Consider the following 19,280-nt stretch of genomic DNA (forward strand, 5'->3'; position numbering starts at 1 on the left):
GCACTGGCGTTCCTAACTGGTCCCAACCCTGGCCCCTGCTGAGTCATTCTTGTCACCTGCTGGGGTCCCCAGGGCGACCCCACCCTAAGCGGGCAAAGCTGGACAGAGCTGGGCTGGGCTGACCCGGGCCAGCTGACTTGAGCCCTGCTGTGCCCCGAGGCGTGCGTGTGCGTGTGCGTGTGCGTGTGTGTGTGTGTGTGGTGGCTAGCTGCGGTGAGGAGAAAGCGGGCTGCCAGGCCAAAAGGGGAATGGAGAGAAGAAACGAAGGGTAGGAGCAGTGGGGGTTGGGCGGCCGAGCTGTCTAGTGCAAAGGGAACCACAATCTACGCCCAGAGTCCAAGAGAGGCTCCCCTTGCAAAAGCACTCCCGGAACATTTGCTGTCTTGATGCCTTTCCAAGCGCCTTTATGCTCAAATGCAATCATGCAGATGCCGCTGTGTTGCCCATTTTCCTGACCGGGAGGCAAACCCCAACGTTACTGTAGGCAGTGACAGAACCGGTCACCTTCCCTTATATAGAAGTTTACTGTTTTGTGTCTCTGGTGTCCGATAGTATACAATCCATTATTATAACACCATCCTTCCATTCAGGTCCAGGAATCTTGTTGGTGACTAAAGCTAAGTGGGTGGCTGGAGAAGGAAGAGGGTTGGAAGGGTGTTGAAGGAGTACAGCCTTCCTATTCTAGAACACTGGTTGGCCAAACATTTTCTAAAAGTAGCCAGAGAATAAGTATTTTAGGCTTTGGGGTTAACTACTGGACTCTGCAGTGTTGCAGCACAAAAGCAATGGATAAATTTGGTTGTGTTTCAGTAAAACTATAGACTCACTGAAAGTTGAACTTCATATGGTTTTCATGGGTCACAAAATATTCTTTAGATTTTTTTCAACCTTGAAAGTGGAAAAACCATTGTTAACTTGAGGGCCATGCAGAAACACTAGGTGGGTTTGATTTAGCCAGGAGGACTGTAGTTTGCTCACTTTGTTCTAAAGTAATTGTGTCTCACAGCTCTGATTCAGTGGGAACCTCATGTGCACATCAAAAAAAAAATCTCTCTTTAGTACAATTTACTCATTTCTGATCAGGAGATATAAATTTCAAAACCTACTAAAATAAATGTTTAAGGTCCGGGAGCGGTGACCTCATGCCTGTAATCCTAGCATTCTGGGAGGCCAAGAGGGCTGATCGCTTCAACTCAGGAGTTAGAAACCAACCTGAGCAAGAACGAGACCCTAGCTCCACTAAAAACACAAAAACTGAAGCAGTAGGATCGCTTGAGCCCAAGAGTTTGAGGTTGCTGTGAGCTATGATGATGCTGGGGCATTCAACTCCAGTGCAACTGAGTGAGACTCTGTCTCAAAAAATGAAATGAAACGAAATAAAAGTTTAAAGGATTGAGAAAAGAAATCTTCCCAGCTTTAAAATATTATACTGTCTAGCAGGGGCTGAGGGTCAGAGAAGGAAGTGTGGAGCATATATTTGGTGAATTTCTGGGAATATTAACACACCATCCTACACTTAATCTGAAAGTATCATGTACAGCATGTTTCATTATATTTGGATTTTTTCTATTGTTGAATTGAATCTGTTCTTTTTTAAAAACCTTTGTGCCTTTTTTCCTATTAGGTCCTTTTTTTTTTTTTTTTGTATGAAAAAGCTATACCAGTTTTCTTTCTTGGATTGCTTAACTCTTCGGTTTTGTTTTGTGTTCTTCCCAACCTTTTAGCTCTGGTCCTAATCTTTTCTGGCACTTTTTCTGCAGTTGTCTTTTTGTGTCTCTTCACCTAATTGAGTAAGGCACAAACAGGTACACACAAAGGCATGAATGTTATTTCATTTTTTTGAAAATGAAGATCGCCTTCCATCACAGTCACTTGAAGTTTGAAAAACACTACACTAGGGTATATATATATATATGTATATATTATTTTTTTGGATGTTGGCCGGGGCTAGGTTTGAACCTGCCACCTCTGGCATATGGGACCAGTGCCCTACTCCTTGAGCCACAGGCGCCACCCCAATACTAGGATATTTTTTAAACCTTTAGCTATCCTGGACTACCAGCTATGAAATAGCAACCATTCTCCCACAGGTAACCACTTCCTATCCCCTTTATTTTCTTTATTATTTCATAGCCCTTATAGCTACCACACAAATGTTTGTTCACAGACTTTCTCCCTACACTAAAATGTAAATTTGGTGACAGAATCTTTGTTTTGTGGTGCCCCTAGCACCTGGACCAGTGCTCACCATGTGAAGAAGCTGAGGCAAAGAGTGGTGAAGTTTTTTGCCAAGGTCACACAGCTACTGAGTATTGTTATAGGAATTGGAATTTAATCAGTCTTGAATTCCAAGACTGATATTAAGACAGCAAAAGTGATCATATGTGGTAGAATGAACTGCTTATTAAAAGGAATCAGAGAGAGAAATAATACCCAGACATCCCTGCTGAGTGCTTCCATGTTCATTAGCAACTGTGTCTCACTAGTTTTGGGATGAAAATCTTAGCCATTAAAAAAAAAACAACAACATTTTTTGGAGTACTTGATGTGCAGCAAGCAATGTTCTGGAAAGTGGAGATAGCTCGATGAAAAAGACATACAGATCCTGCTCTTTTATACATACATTTCTTTATTATTTGTTTTTTTCCTATTATAAAAACAAAGCTTGTTACAGAAAAATCTGAAAATTATACAAGCAAAAGAGGAGCATTAAGAGCAGCAGTTTTGTTTCTGGTCAAATTATTTTCATTCAAATTGTTAAGAACAGAAGAAAATATGCCAAAATATTAATAGCCCTTGTTTCTTGGTACTGGCGTGTGGATGATTATTATTTTATTCTTCATATTTTGCCCTATTAAAAAATTTCTCCAATGGACACACATTACTCATCTAAATAGGAAAAAAACATGCATTTAGGGAAAAATAAATGGTAGGAAAGCACTGCAAATGAAAAGAATTGTCTTAGTGTAGAATTCTAAGTAATTTCTCTTAAAATATTTGAGGAGTTGAAGGAAAATTATTATAATAGAAAACATATTGTACTTTGTTTTCATTTACTTTTATGATATTTTATTAGGTAAAGTGAAGTAATTGTTTTCTATTTATGAATGCATTAATATTGAACCTTTGTTGGGTGTCTCTCTGGATTTCTACAAGGCCAACTTACCCTGCCATGCTAGCTGTTGATGTTAAGCAACATGAACTCTGTATTGGTGACAGTGAATAAAGGACCTAGACCAGAATCAGTGAGGCTTGGGTTTAGGATCACTGGGGCATAGTAAATAAATATTTGTCAAATGAAAAATAATAAGAAGCTCTTCTTGGCTTGTCCCAATCAATCAGCAGAGCTGAGAAGGCTTCACATTCAGAGTGTTTTTAAAAATTTTATTTTTAGTTGATATAATAATCATGTATTTATGGAGCACAATGTGATACTTTGATACTTGTTTACATAGTGGAATGATTAAATCAAGCTAAGTAATACATTTATCGCCTCCCATCCTTATTTTTGTGGGAAAACATTTAAAATCTGCTTGTTTAACAATTTTGAAATATACAATATATTACCATTTATTGTTTTTTTTTTTTTTTTGTAGAGACAGAGTCTCACTTTACCACCCTCGGTAGAGTGCTGTGGTGTCACACGGCTCACAGCAACCTCCAGCTCTTGGGCTTACGTGATTCTCTTGCCTCAGCCTCCCGAGCAGCTGGGACTTCAGGCACCCGCCACAACACCTGGCTATTTTTTGTTGTTGCTGTTTGACCGGGGCTGGGTTTGAACCTGTTACCCTTGGTATATGGGGCCGGCACCCTATTCACTGAGCCACAGGCGCCGCCCCATTTATTGTTTTTGTTGTTGTTTTTTCTTTTTCTTTATTTTTTTTGAGACAGAGTCTCCCTGTGTCACCCTGGGTAGAGTGCTATGGCATCACAGCTCACAGCAACCTCAAACTCTTGGGCCTAAGCGATTCTCTTGCCTCAGCCTCTCAAGTAACTGGGACCACAGGTGCCTGCCACAACACCCAGCTATTTTTTGTTGCAGTTGTCATGGTTGTTTGGCAGGCCCGAGCTGACCAGCTCTGGTGTATGTGGCTGGTGCCCTAGCTGCTGGGCTACAGGCACTGAGCCTTGTTTGTTTTGAGACAGAGTCTCACTTTGTGGTCTTGGGTAGAGTACTGTGGCGTCATAACACATAGCAACGTCAAACTCTTGGGCTCAAGTGATCCTCTGCTTCAGCCTCCCAAGGCGCCCGCCACAACCCCCGGCTTTTTTTTACTGAGAGGGGTCTTGCTCTTGCTCTTGCTGGTCTCGAACTCCTAAGCTCAGGCAATCCATCTGCCTTGGCCTCTCAAAGTGCTGGGATTACAGGCACTATGTTACCTGGCCTATGTTACCATTTATTATATTCACCATTCTCTGTACTAGGTCACTAAAGTTTATTCCTCCTAACTATAGAAAGTTCTAGAAACATTGTCCTGGGTGTTCCACTCCAAGTACACAAGTACAACCTTTTTTTTTTTTTTTTGAGACAGTCTCATTCTGTCACCCTAAGTAAAGTGCTGTGGTGTCATAGCTCACAGCAACCTCAAACACTTGGGCTCAAGTGATCCTATTGCTTCAGCCTCCCAAAGAGCTGGGGCTACAGGCACTCACTACAATGCCAGGCTATTTTTAGAGACTCGGTCTCTCAAGCTGATCTGGAACTCCTGATCTCAAGCAATCCACCCCCCTCAGCTTCCCAGAGTTCTGGGATTACAGGCTTGAGACACCTCGCCCACCACAATGCTCTTAAAGTTTTCATATATAATGCATTCTCATTTAGAACTGAAGATCTTTTCTGAAGTGCACTGTAGGGTGTGTTTATTGTAATGTTATTCTTCCTTCTCTAGGAAACAGCTGAAGAACTACTCTTCCTCAACCAGTTACAGCTTGGGAGGACTGCCTATCAATTCATCCTGCCTTCCAGCAGTCAAAGGTAGGCACCTGACTGCAGGGGGCCACACCCTTCCTGGAATGTGGCTTGGGTAGGTTCAGGCTGGTGAAACACCCTGAAGGTACAGTCCCAAAGGTACAATCCTTCGGTTCCTGGGTCCCAGATCTCTGGAATGGCTCTGGTTCCTACTCTTTCCAAATCGGCTCCTTTGATTCTGTGTGCTGCTCACTTGCTACCAGGGACTCCTTCTTTCCTTAAGTTAGCCAGAGTCCATTTGTAGCTTACTACCAAAGAACTCCATTTGCCTAAAACCCTACCCCTTTCCCTCTCCAAGTCCTGAATTCAACCAGAGATTACCCTGAATAAGGAATATGACCTTTGTAGTTAGAGAGAATATAGATAAGATACTAAAAAATTTGCAAACTTTTGCTTGCAATTGTCTATAAGGGCTAACAGAAGCCATGCTAAGCATTTCAAACAGAGCTGATTAAATACAGGGGATGAGGTATGGCTATCTGGCTGGCTGGCACTCCCCACAGTCTATGTTCAGACGTTGGAGGGGTGTATACTGCTCAGCTCAAGCTCAGACTACCAAGGAAGGTGTGGTTGTTAGAGCTGGTGGCTCTTTGGGAATATGGTACAGTGGTGCTAGGAAGGATCAAAGAAGGTGGCTCGGCGCCTGTAGCTCAAGCGGCTAAGGCGCCAGCCACATACACTGGAGCTGGCAGGTTTGAATCCAGCCCAGGCCAGCTAAAACAACAATGACAACTACAACTCCCCCCCACAAAAAAATAGCCAGGCACTGTGGCGGGCGCCTGTAGTTCCAGCTACTTGGGAGGCTGAGGCAAGAGAATCGCTTGAGCCCAGGAATTGGAGGTTGCTGTGCGCTGTGATGCCACGGTACTCTACCCAGGGCGACAGCTTGAGGCTGGAGCCATGGTTGTGGGGAAGGTGGGGGTGGGGTGGGATGCTGTAGGTGGAAGCTGGCAAAAAGAAGTTCCTTTGCCCTCTTCCAATCTCCTACTAGAACAGAACCTAACAGGAGGACAACTGGCAAGAGAATTAGAGAAAGCAATTTGCAGAGTCCCAGCCTGGTATCACAGAACAGAATACAAAGGTGTTAGCTTAGAGCTAAGAGATGGCAGGTGAATAACCACGACAAAAGTATGCTTCACTTTTTTTTTATTTTTTTTTTGTCGGGGCTGGGTTTGAACCCGCCACCTCTGGCATATGGGGCCAGTGCCCTATTCCTTTGAGCCACAGGCACTGCCCTTAGTATGCTTCACTTTTAAGAGGATCAGTAATGGTTTTTGAAAAGAGAATTCCCTAGTAAATTGGAAATTTGCAATATATCTGTGGCTGAATATAAATTACTTTGTTATTGTAATATGCTGAAAGACATAAAGACATAAATTTTAAACCTATAACATGTTTTCTGGCCCTTAGTGATGGCATATGGATATATCAGTTGGAAAATTTGTCACCCAATACATATTTATGAGGTGCAGAAGGTACAGTAAGGTTTAGTTTATTACAAAGAGGAAACTGACACTGATATAAAACTATCATAATCATTGAAAGCTCTGTAATTGTTAGGTCATTTATAAATTACTATTAAGAATTGCTTTGCAAAATATGTCAGAAGAAAAACCAGAGAAATTCATTACATTATTGAAAAAATACTTCATGTTCTTTAAAGGGAAATTATACATGCTCCAAAAGTATAGCTCTTATTAAGCCAACAGATTTTATTTGGAAAGTCTTCAAAATTACCCATCATCTATGATTAATCGATTGAAGGGGACAGTATATACTAGTAGCAAAACAAATGTTAGATGAAAATACATCTCTGAATGTTCACAGCAGCTTTATTTGTAATAGCCCAAAACTGAAATCAGCCCAGATGTCCTTCAACTGGTGAAGGGTTAAACAAACAGTGGTACATACATACCATAAATACCACGGGGCAATAAAAAGGAAGAAACTACTGATACACACAACAACTTGGATGAAATTCCAGGGAATTAGCCTGAGTGAAAAAGTCTCTCACAAAAGGTTGCATACTTTATGATTAAATTCATATAACATTCAAAATGACAAAACTGTGGAAATCAGACAGATTAGTAGTGCCAAGGGTTAGGAGTTGGGGGGCATATAGTGAGGGAAGGTGAGTGTGTTCATAAAAGGGCAAAAGGAGGAATCCTTGGCTTGTAGTATTAGAACTGTTTGTATCTTTTTTTTTATTTTATTTATTTATTTTTTTTTTTTGTGGTTTTTGGCCGGGGCTGGGTTTGAACCTACCACCTCTGGCATATGGGACCAGCGCCCTACTCCTTGAGCCACAGGTGCTGCCCAGAACTGTTTGTATCTTGACTGGACTGTGGTGGTGGATACACAAACCTACACAGGCGCTAAAACTACATGGAACACACACACACAAAGAAAAGTAAAACTAGGCAAATCTGAATCAGATGAGTGACTTGTTTTAATATTAATATCCTGGTTGTGATCTTATACTACAGTTTTGCAAAATGTTACCTTTGTGGGAACCTGGGCAAAGTGTACTCAGGATCTCTCTATATTATTTCTTACAACCTTATGTGAATCTACAATTTTTTTTTTTTTTTTTTGTAGAGACAGAGTCTCACTTTATCGCCCTCGGTAGAGTGCCATGGCATCACACAGCTCACAGCAACCTCCAACTCCTGGGCTTAAGTGATTCTCTTGCCTCAGCCTCCCAAGTAGCTGGGACTACAGGCGCCCGCCACAACGCCCAGCTATTTTTTGGTTTGCAGTTCAGCCGGGGCGGGGTTTGAACCCACCACCCTCGGTATATGGGGCCGACGCCCTACCGACTGAGCCACAGGCGCCGCCCATGTGAATCTACAATTATCTCAAAAATTGTAATTGAAAATTAAAAATGATGGCGGTGCCCGTAGCTCAGTGGGCAGGACTCTGGTCACATACACTGAGGCTGGCAGGTTAGAATTGCCCCGGGCCAGCTAAACCACAATGACAACTGCAATAACAACAATATAGCTGGGCATTGTGGCAGGCACCTGTAGTCCCAGCTACTTGAGAGGCTAGGCAAGAAAATCGCTTAAGCCCAAGAGTTTGAGGTTGCTGGGAGCTGTGACACCACAGCACTCTACCCAGTGTGACAGCTTGAGACTCTGTCTCAAAAAAAAAAAGAAAAGAAAAGAAAAGAAAATTAAAAATGATGTGCAGCAACAATCTAATCTAAGAACCTTAACGATGCTTTCAGTATCATTCTATTTATAAACTGAAATAAAGACAATAGTTTTTGTATGTATAGAGGTTTTTTAAACTTTTAAATCATGGACAATTTCAAACACACACAAAAGAAAGAGACTAGTGGAATGAACTCCCCATGTATACACTACCCGGCTTCAATAATTATAAGCTCATGGCCAAGTGTGTTTCATTTCTCCTCCCAACCCACCCCTCCCTTCTCTCATTATTTTGAGGCAAATATCACATACGATACTGTTTTACCTGCAAACATTTTTCTATGCATCTTTTAAAAAATATTAAGACTTTTTAGAAATTCAAAATAACTATAACATTCACACATGCAAAAAACAGTATAAATTATAAAATAATTCCTTAATATTAATATCCATATTTACGTTTCATGGCTTGTCTCATAAATGAGGGTATGTGTTTTAACTTTATTGAGGTATAATTTATGTTCAATAAACTGCACTCATTTAAAGGTGTACAATTCAATGAGTTTTGATAGACATAAACACCCATGAAGCCATCACTACAATAAAAAAGCAGAACATTTCAATTACACTCATAAGTTTTCCCTGTGTCCCTTCCTTCTTCAGTGATCACTGAGCAGCAACTGATCTGCCTCCTGTCATTATACATGAGTTTACAGAGAATGTTGGGTTGGTTTTTTTTTTTTTTTTTGAGATGGAGTCTCACTTTGTCACCCTCAGTAGACTGCCATAGTGTCATAGCTCACAGCAACCTCAAATTCTTGGGCTCAAGCAATTCTCTTGCCTCTGCCTCCCATGTAGCTGGGACTACACGCACCTGCCATGATGCCTGGCTATTGTTAGAGATGAAGTGTCACTCTGGCTCAGGCTGGTTTCGAACCTGTGAGCTCAGGTAATCCAACTGCCTTCGCCTCCCAGAGTGCTAAGATTATAGGCATGAGCCCCTGCACCCGGCCAAGAGTGCTGTTTTGAAATAGACCTATCCAAATGGTACATAATTTTATAAAAATTAGAAGGAAGTCTAAGAATGAAGAAATATGTATATATGTTCTTGTCTGACGTATTTTGATGGTGAGCCCCTGAGGCAGAAAGCAAGTTAAATTTGGAATACTCCAATAGTAGCAGCTAACACTTATTGAGCGCTTTACTATGTGCCATATTTTCACCGCGAACCAAACTGGGAATGGTGGGGAATTGAGAAAATTCCCACAGATTACTGCCTGAGGTCTGGAGCAGCTGGTGACTGCAGCCAGCACCAAAAAGTACCTAAACAAGGTTGCTTATATTAACAATGTTGCAAATCAGCAAGGAAAGCAAGTGGGAATATTTTTGTTTTGCAAGGCTGAGAGGAAGTAACTGGATAAGTAAAAGGAGTTTTATCACAAACAGTATTCTTAATGGCATGAATCTTAGTACGTGGGGTAAAGATTAACATTAGGGAGAGAAGGTTATGTGCTTTTAGGCAAAAGATAGTAAAGTATACAGAAGCTACATGACTTCTGGCAGAGGGAGCAAGGAGAAAGGACTATTGTTGTTTTAGGAAGAGAGGAGAAGCAGTGGGGGGTTGTTCCTTGAACGTACCTCCAGAGCTGAGGGGGTTTTGCTGCCTCACAATCCACATTCCACACCAGATATTTTACATACATTATCTAATTTGTCTCATGATAACCCTATGATTATTACCAATCACTATTATTATCAAACCCATTGTACAGTTGAGGACACTGAGGCTCAGAGAGGTTTAGTTACTATACTTAGCCATGATCTCATAGCATTTAACTGAAAAAGCTTAGATAACAAAACAAGTCATCTGACTCCAGAGACAATTCCCTTAAGCAGTCAGTTTGCCAGCAAAAAGAACTGACATGAAAAGAACATCTAGATGTGTTGCTAAATAGTCTCGCTCTTTGACAGAGAAACAGGCAATCTCACAGACAAAGGATAATCCTTCCAATAAATGATGCTAGAACTGGTGAGTGTGGTTATAAAAGGGCAAAATGAGGAATCCTGGGCTTATAGTATTAGAACTATTCAGTATCTTGACTGTGGTAGTGGATACACATCCACATGCAAAACATTGAACCTAGACACATAGGCTTTAGGGTGGCTCACACCTGTAATCCTAGCACTTGGGAGGGTGAGGCAGGTGGATTGCCTGAGCTCACAGGTTTGAGACCAGCCTGAGTCAGAGCAAGACCCCATCTCTAAAAAATAGCTGGGTGTTGTGGCGGGCGCCTGTATTTGGGAGGCTGAGGCAAGAAAATCGCTTGAGCCCAGGAGTTGGAGGTTGCTGTAAGCTATGATGCCACAGCACTCTACTGAGGGTGACAAAGTGAGACTCTGTCTCAAAAAAAAAAAAAAAAACACAATAGACACGTAGGCTTTATACCTTTCACAAAAACTAACTCAAAATGGATCAGAGACCCAAATGTGAAAGTATAAAACTAGAAGATAACATAAGAGAAAATCAAGATGACCTTGGGTTGTTGATGCTTTCTTAGATACAATATCAAAAACATGCTCCATGAAAAGAAAAAAATTGATACTCCGTTAAAATCAAAAACTTCCGCTCTGCAAAAGACATTGGCTTTTTTTTTTTTCTTGGCCGGGGCTGGGTTTGAACCTGCCACCTCCGGCATATGGGGCCAGCACCCTACCCACTTGACCACAGGTGCCACCCTGCAAAAGACATTGTTAAGAGAATACAAAAGACAAGCCACAGAGATAATATTTGCAAAACACTTATCTAATAAGGGCTGGCATAAAACATACAAAAACAACTCTTAAAGCTCAACAATAAGAAAACAAACAACTCAATTTTAAAATGAGCAAGGGCCAGCAGGGTGGCTTGAGCCTGTAATCATAGCACTCTGGGAGGCCAAGGCAGGTGGATAGCTTGAGCTCACGAGTTAGAGACCAGCCTGAGCAAAAGCAATACCCCAACTCTACTAAAAACAGAAAAACTGAGGCAAGACGATCACTTGAGCCCAGGAGTTGGATGTTGTTGTGAGCTATGACGCCACGGCACTCTACCCAGGGCGACAGCTTGAGACTCTGTCTCAAAATAAATAAATAAAAATGGGCAAGGGATTTATTTTTTTATTTTTATTTTTATTTATTTTTTTTTATTGTTGGGGATTCATTGAGGGTACAATAAGCCAGGTTACACTGATTGCAATTGTTAGGTAAAGTCCCTCTTGCAATCATGTTTTGGGCAAGGGATTTAAACAGACAAGTCACCAAAGAAGATATACAGATGGCAAATAAACATATGAAAAGATGCTCCACATCTTATGTCATTACAGAGTTGCAAATTAAAACAATGAGATGCCACTACACACCTATTAGTGAAGGAGCTCAGGAAATTTTGTCCCCAAATATGACTCATTGGTATAAAGAATATTTTGGATCAAAAGCTATTCAAGATCGGGCGGCGCCTGTGGCTCAGTGAGTAGGGCGCCGGCCCCATATGCCGAGGGTGGCGGGTTCAAACCCAGCCCCGGCCAAACTGCAACAAAAAAATAGCCGGGCGTTGTGGCGGGCGCCTGTAGTCCCAGCTGCTCGGGAGGCTGAGGCAGGAGAATCGCGTAGGCCCAAGAGTTGGAGGTTGCTGTGAGCCGTCTGACGCCACGGCACTTTACCCGAGGGCGGTACAGTGAGACTCTGTCTCTACAAAAAAAAAAAAAAAAAAAGCTGTTCAAGATCAAAAAGCATTGGAGGGGGCTTTCCCTCTATCTGCATAAACCCAGCTGACTGATCAAAGGGGCAATTGACTTCCCTTCCTCTCCCTGTTATCTCAATAAATTGCAGGAAAGAATATCAAGGATGCAACCAGACCTGGTCCAAATCATTTAAATATAATACCTGTTTCTCAGGTTAATTTAATTTGCAAAGATAATAATGTACAAGCCAATCTGTTTTCCCCACCCATTTATCCTCCTTAGCGCCATTTGTTGCCCCTAAACAGTTAACCTGTACTTTTCATTTTCCCTGCCCCTCCAAAAGGACAGGTGTAGAAATATCTGAACTTCATTGGGATATTGGGTAATCACTCTGTGATTCTTCTCATGCACGCAGTAAATAAACCGTTCTCTTACTGATATGCCTTAATTGGGAGTTGATCTTTTGGAGAACTTTGCGGGAAAAGGGGACATTTTCTCCTCACCTTTACCATGGCTAAAAGCTATGGAACTGTAAAAAAGTAAAAAACAGGGCGGCGCCTGTGGCTCAAGGGGTAGGGTGCCGGTCCCATATGCCGGAGGTGGAGGGTTCAAACCCAGCCCCTGCCAAAAACCAAAAAAAAAGAAGTAAAAAACAGTAAAAAGCTGTAAAACCCTTGCTTGTCAGGGGTTTAGAAGGAGGGATGAATAGATGGAGCACGGGATTTTTAGGGCAGTGAAACTATTCTGTATGACACTGTAATGGTGGATATATATCATTGTACATTTGTCAAAAGCCATATGATGTACAACTCAAATATTGAAGCCCAGTATAAACTATGGACTTTGGCTAACACTAATGTACCTGTATTGGCTCATCAATTATACCAAATGTGCCACACAAATACAAGATTAACATGTGAAATTATATTCATAGAGATTAACATGTATGAATTAACATGGGAAACTGTATATTGTTGAGGTGAAGGACTATATGGGAATTCTGGACTTTTCTGTTCAATTGTTCTGTAAACCTAAAACTGCTCACAAAAATTAAGTCTATTAACTAAGAAAGTCTTACTCTCTTGAAGGCTCAGTTTCCTCATCTCCAAAGTGAAGACTTGCACTAGATCTCAGAATGAAATCCTGTCCTTGTAAGTAGAGATAAATTTTTTTTTTATCCCCTTACATTTCCTAAAGAGTTCACTTGATTATTTTTCTCTCTCTCTGCCATGTTGCTTTCAATGACTGCATTGATAGATCAGCCAAGCTGGCATCATTTGGCTGTTGGTGTTCTGGCAAAAAATAGGCTCACACAGAAGATTCAAAAGTTTTCTTTATGGGGCGGCACCTGTGGCTCAGTTGGTGGGGCGCCGGCCCCATATACCGAGGGTGGCGGGTTCAAACCCGGCCCCTGCCAAACTGCAACAAAAAAATAGCCGGGTGTTGTGGTGGGCGCCTGTAGTCCCAGCTACTTGGGAAACTGAGGCAAGAGAATCGCTTAAGCCCAGGAGTTGGAGGTTGCTGTGAGCTGTGTGATGCCATGGCACTCTACCGAGGGCGATAAAGTGAGACTCTGTCTCTACAAAAAAAAATGTTTTCTTTATGAATTCTTTTTGGTGATTACTTAAATAAAACTTTAGGGAAAAACTTGTTTCTCACGTCTATCAAATGCTTCCTATGTTAAGTTGAAGGTCATTTTGTGTATTCATGTACAGTTTTGGCTTCAGTGACCTTGAGAATATAATCATTTCAAGTTAGAAATCTTAATTATATTATGACTTTAGTGAAATTCTTTGTGAACTATGCTTTATAGCCAAATATCATAATAGTTAGTCTTAAACTTGAAGATTAATATTATAATGTAAAGTTAATTGATTGTGAGGACCCTATTGTGTTATCCTGGTATGAAATAAAGACATTCAAGAATATCACATCCATGTAAACTCTGGTACTCTTACTTCTCCTTGCCAACAGGAGGTAAAAGCTACCATGCCCTATGCTCCCTACATGTTGTGTTTGGTGATGATGTTTTGGAGTCAAACTGGTGAAGAACAGTGTATAAGAGAACTAGATGAAAATGTCAGCAACTATAGTTAACGTATATCCAAATGTAATTTAAATTGTTAATGTATAATAGCTTCATGGGTGATTCCTATTGAATCTTTTAATTCCTAAGGAGTCAGGGCAATTTGAATCAATGGGGCCCTGATCTTAAATTTACATTAAATACTATTTTGTATAGGAATTAGTGGTGTTTTTCTGGGGAGTAGCTGTTAACATGAAGTATTTTTGCTTATGTTATATTAATTGTTCTATTTTAATCAAGAAAGAAGAGACTTGTCCCATCCACCACTCCACTCCCATTATAGAAAGGAATGTTAAATATATATTTAGATTGCTTACAGCAGTGGTTTTTAAATTTTTCTTGGCTGCAGTCCACAGTTAACACATGCATTTTAAATCTACCTGTCTATCCACCTATCTATCATCTATTAGTCTGATACTTTTTTTTTTCACGAAATAGTACCTATGTTTGCTGTGTGAAATATGCTCAGATATAATCTATTCTGTCCTATTTCAGTTTTAGAAATGCTGGTCATGACCCTCTAATTTGATTCCATGAATGGGCCAAGATTGGCGGTTTGAAAATTATGGCTTAGAGAGCTTCAGATAAAATGTACAGTGAATAGACCAAATTATCACATGTAATGATAAAAATGCACTAAAACAAGGTTTGTACCACTTCACTTTTGCATAAATGTAGAAATTTAAAACTGACATACCATAGAGTATTTCTGGGGAGTAGGATTGAGAGACAAGGTCTTTTCATTTTCCAAACTGTTTGAAATAATAATTTTTGCATAGAACTTTTATAGTTAAAAATAAAGCTAGCATGATTTAGTTATCATGCTAAACATCCCCCAGGAAATAGGAATGCCACCAATCCTGACTGCCCTAACCCTTTTTTTTTTTTTGGTTTTTGGCCGGGGCTAGGTTTGAACCCGCCATCTTCAGCATATGGGACCTGTGCCCTACTCCTTGAGCCACAGGCGCCACCCCTGCCCTAACCCTTTAAATCCCTGTCTGCCATAGCCCATGTGTGGATTTCTCCCTAGTCAGGAATCTCACCCCACCTACACTCTAAGTGGAATAAAGGTCACCCTAACTGCATGAATTGGATCTCCGTTTTCATTTCGGCTCACATCTTGGAATGATTTTATCCTTGGGTCCGGAACCTTTTAAGTTGATGTTATATTTTCTAAAAGTTATGTTTTAGGGCTGGGCACTGTGGCTCATAACTGTAATCCTAGCAGTCTGGGAGGCCAAGAAGGATGGATTACTTGAGCTCAGGAGTTAGAGACCCACCTAAACAAAAGCAAGACCCCTATCTCTTAAAAAAAAAAAATAGCCGGGCATTGTGGCAAGCGCCTGTAGTCCTAGCTACTTGGGAGGCTGAGGCAAAAGGACTGCTTAAGCCTAAGAGTTTGAGGTTGTTGCGAGCTATGATGCCATAGCACACTACCGAGGGTGACAAAGTGAGACCCGTCTCAAAAAAAAAAGTTATGTTTTGCTGGGCGAGGTGGCTCGTGCCTGTAATCCCAGCACTGTGGGAGGCTGAGGAGGGAGAATTACTTGAGCTCAGGAGTTCGTGATTTGCCTGAGTGAAGAGTGAGACCCTGACTCCAAAAAATTGGAAAAACCGAGCCGGGCACCATGGCGAGTGTCTGTAATCCCAGCAGCTTCTGGAGGCTGAGGCAGTGGGATGCCCACAGCCTGAGACTGCAGTGAGCTATGATGCCATTGCACTCTGCTCAGGGCATAGGGTGGGACTCTGTCTAAAAAAAAAAAGTTATGTTTTATACAAAAAGTGAAAAATTGTGCCCAACAGTAATTATAGCATATTATTTGTGTGAATTGTAGATTATCTATAGAATATACTGTGTGACCATTAAAAACTATTATGTAGGTCTAGCTCAGTGGTTCTCAACCAGGGATGATTTTGCCTCCCATGAGACATTTAGCAATGTCTGGTGAAATTTTTGGTCATCATAAATGGGGGAAGGGAGTACTACTGTTATCTAATGGGTAGAGGCCAGGGATGCTGCTAAACATACCCTGTGACAAAGAAGACTCCTGAAATATTAATAATGCTAAGACCAAGAAGCCCTAGTCGAGCTAAATGGCTACACTGCATTCACCTCATTCCTTCCTATCTGTAAGTAATCTTTTTTGTAGCATTTTATCTATAATTCTCATACTTGGAATACAATTATTTATATTCATATTTTATTTCTCTTCCTAGGTAGAAAGCTCTTTTTTCTAGGAGGGATACATGCCTGATTCATCTTGGTATAATCAGTAACCAGAGTCCCTTGTGTTTTATAATTATTTAATAAATATTTGTTTAATAATAACATAAGAAAAAAGATGAACTGTATAATTACTGAAATGGAAAGATGTCCACAATACTGTGTATTTAAATGAAAAACAAATAGATTATGTATGATCTACAGATTTGATGTGATCCCTATCCCAGCTAACTTCTTTGAAGAAATTGACAAGCTGATCGTCAAATTCATATGAAAACTTAAGGGACCTGGAAAAGCCAAAATAAACTTGAAAGTTGGAGGACTCACACTTCCCTATATCAAGACTTACCATAAGCTACAGTAATACTGTGATACTGGCATAAGAATACACACATGTATCAATGGGATAAAATTGAAATTCCAGAACTAAAACCTTATATGTATTTATAGTCAGTTGATTTTTGACGAGAGTGCTAAGACAGTTCATTGAGGGAAAGAACAGTCTTTTCAACAAATGGTGCTGGGACAATTGGATACACTCATGAAATTGTATCTTCAATGCTCAGGATGTCCTTGGGTTTCTTCAATATGACACCAAAAGTGCAAACAACAAAATAAAAAGATAAACCAGACTCATCAAAATTAAAAACTTTGTGCAACTAATGATGCCATTGAGAAATGTTGATTATACCTAACAAATGCAATCAGTGTAACCTGGTTTCTCGTACCGTCAATGAATTGCCAACAATAAAAAAGAAGGTTGATTAATGGGTACAAAAACACAGATTAAATGTTTGAGGTGGTGGATATCCCAATTACCCTGATTTGATCATTCTACATTGAATGCATGTATCAAAATATGACCTATATCTCTAAAATATATACAGCTATTATAGTATCTGTAAAAAAGAAAGTGAGGCCAGGCACGGTGGCTCATGCCTGTAATCCTAGTACTGTGGGAGGCTGAAGGGGTTGGATTCCTTGAGCTCAGGAGTTTGAGACAAGCCTGAGCAAGAGTGAGACCTCTTTTTTCTTTTCGTTTTTTTTTTTTTTGGCTGGGGCTGGGTTTGAACCTGCCACCTCCAGTACATGGGGCCGGCGCCCTACTCATTGAGCCACAGGTGCCACCGAGACCTTTTTTCTACTAAAAATAGAAAAATTAGCTGGGCGTTGGCGGCGGGCGCCTGTAGTCCTAGCTACTTGGGAGACTGGACTGAGGCAGAAGAATCACCTGAACCCAGGAGTTTGAGGTTGCTGTGAGCTGTGACACTATGGCACTCTACCCAGGGTAATAGAGTGAGACTCTGTCTCCAAAAAAAGTGAAGACAACCCAAAGAATGGTAGAAAGTATTTGCAAATCACATATCTGATAAGGGAATGTATCCAGAAAACATCAATAACTTATAACTCAATAATAAAAGACAATAAACCAATTTAATTTTCAATAACTCGAAAAATGGGCAAAGGATCTGAATAGACATATCTCTGATAAAGATGTACAAACCCACAATGAAATGCTACTTTACACTCACAAGAATAGCTATACTAGGCCTGGTGCAAATCCTAGCACTGTGGGAAGTGGAAGTGGGTGGATTGCTTGAGATCAGGAGTTCGAAACCAGCCTGAGCACCAGTGAGCACCCTTCTCTACTAAAAAATAGATAATAAAAAATAGTCTGGCATGGTAGCACATGCCTGTAGTCCCAGCTACTTGGGAGGCTGAGGCAAGAGGATGGCTTGAACGCAGGAGTTTGAGGTTGCTGTGAGCTAGGATGACACCGCTAGCACTCTACCCAGGGTGACAGAGAGAGACTCCGTTTCTAAAAAAAGAATAGCTATAGTGAAAATAACTGACAGTGTTGGTGAGGGTATGGAGAAACTGGAAACTTCATACATGGCTGATGAAACTGTAAAATGATGCAGACAAATCGGAAAACAATTTAGCAGTTCTTCGAAATGTTAAACGTGGAGTATTATATGACTGCAATTTCACTTGTAGGCAGGTACCCAAGAAAAATGAAAACATACGTTCACAGAAAAAGTTATACATGAATGTCCATAGCAGCATTATTCACAATAGCCAAAAAATGGGAAAAACTCCAATGTCCATCAACTGATAAATGGATAAAATGTAGCATATCCATACAATTTGGCAAAAAAAAAAAAAGTGAAGAAATGACACACCAACACGACAAACCTGGGAAACATTATACTGAATGAAAGAAGCCAGATACAAAAAAAAAAAAAATACAGTATGATTCCATTTATAAGAAATGGTCAGAATCACAGAGACACAAAATAGTGATTGCCTAACTTTCGGAGGTTTAGAAGGAAATGAGGAGTGGCTGCTAATTTGTCCGAGCTTCTTTTAGGAGGAATGAAAATATTCTGAAATTAGATTATAAATATACAAACAGCTAGTCACACTTTAAATGAGTGAATTGTATAGTATGTGAATTATATCTCAATAAAGCCATTTAAAAAAAAGAAAAGAGAAAGCAACACTATGTGTCTCTGCTTCCCAGAATGCAGTGAGCTCAGATAAATGTGGAATGTTAGCGGGTCATCTTGTACCTGGTTTCTAAAAGCATTCCTTGTGAAAGCCTTGATTGATGACTTGCAGCTGCACTCAGAGGGATGTGACTTGGCACTTGCTCCCAGAGACAGTGTACGGAGCACAGTACACACCAGTACACACGTAGGTGCCCAATCCAAGGAGGTGGCTGTTTGGAGTTGCAGGACTCAGCATCGGGTTCCACCTAACTCTAGCAGCGAGCTTGTCCCCAGTGCTGGAGGGACCCGGAAGCTGTGCCGAGACCTCTTGGCCAGACTCCAGGAAGCAGCTGGTGTTTGGCCGCGCGCATTGCTCACTGCATAGCTTTTAAAGCTAAGTAGACTAGTGGGGGGGGGGGAGAATAGTATTATGTGTAGTGCAACCTCATATTTAGCTGTATTAATTGACTCTCTTTGGATGATGGGATTATGCGTGATCCTTATTTTCATTGCATATCTCGGTTTTCTGATTTGTGAGCGCGTGGACGTGATATATTAACATCTTCAGAAAAAAAGAAAAATGTACAAAAAGGTTTAGTTCTCCACCGCCCCCAAGGTAAGGCTGGAGTCCTGTC

At 40.9% G+C, this 19,280-nt stretch overlaps 1 long non-coding RNA gene across 2 annotated transcripts; it reads left to right on the forward strand.

Annotated features, from left to right (window-relative positions):
• The first annotated feature begins 203 nt into the window (after positions 1 to 203).
• On the forward strand, positions 204 to 16,831 carry LOC128578217 (uncharacterized). Of its 2 annotated transcripts, none has more exons than XR_008377688.1 (4): positions 204 to 268; positions 4,890 to 4,975; positions 12,932 to 12,994; positions 16,147 to 16,831. It is a non-coding gene; the product is annotated as an uncharacterized LOC128578217 (long non-coding RNA). The 2 variants fall into 2 exon arrangements; XR_008377687.1 differs by lacking the exon at positions 16,147 to 16,831 and adding an exon at positions 14,838 to 14,998.
• Positions 16,832 to 19,280: the final 2,449 nt, after the last annotated feature.

Source organism: Nycticebus coucang, chromosome X (assembly GCF_027406575.1).
Source record: "Nycticebus coucang isolate mNycCou1 chromosome X, mNycCou1.pri, whole genome shotgun sequence".
Classification (NCBI taxonomy): Eukaryota; Metazoa; Chordata; class Mammalia; order Primates; family Lorisidae; genus Nycticebus; species Nycticebus coucang.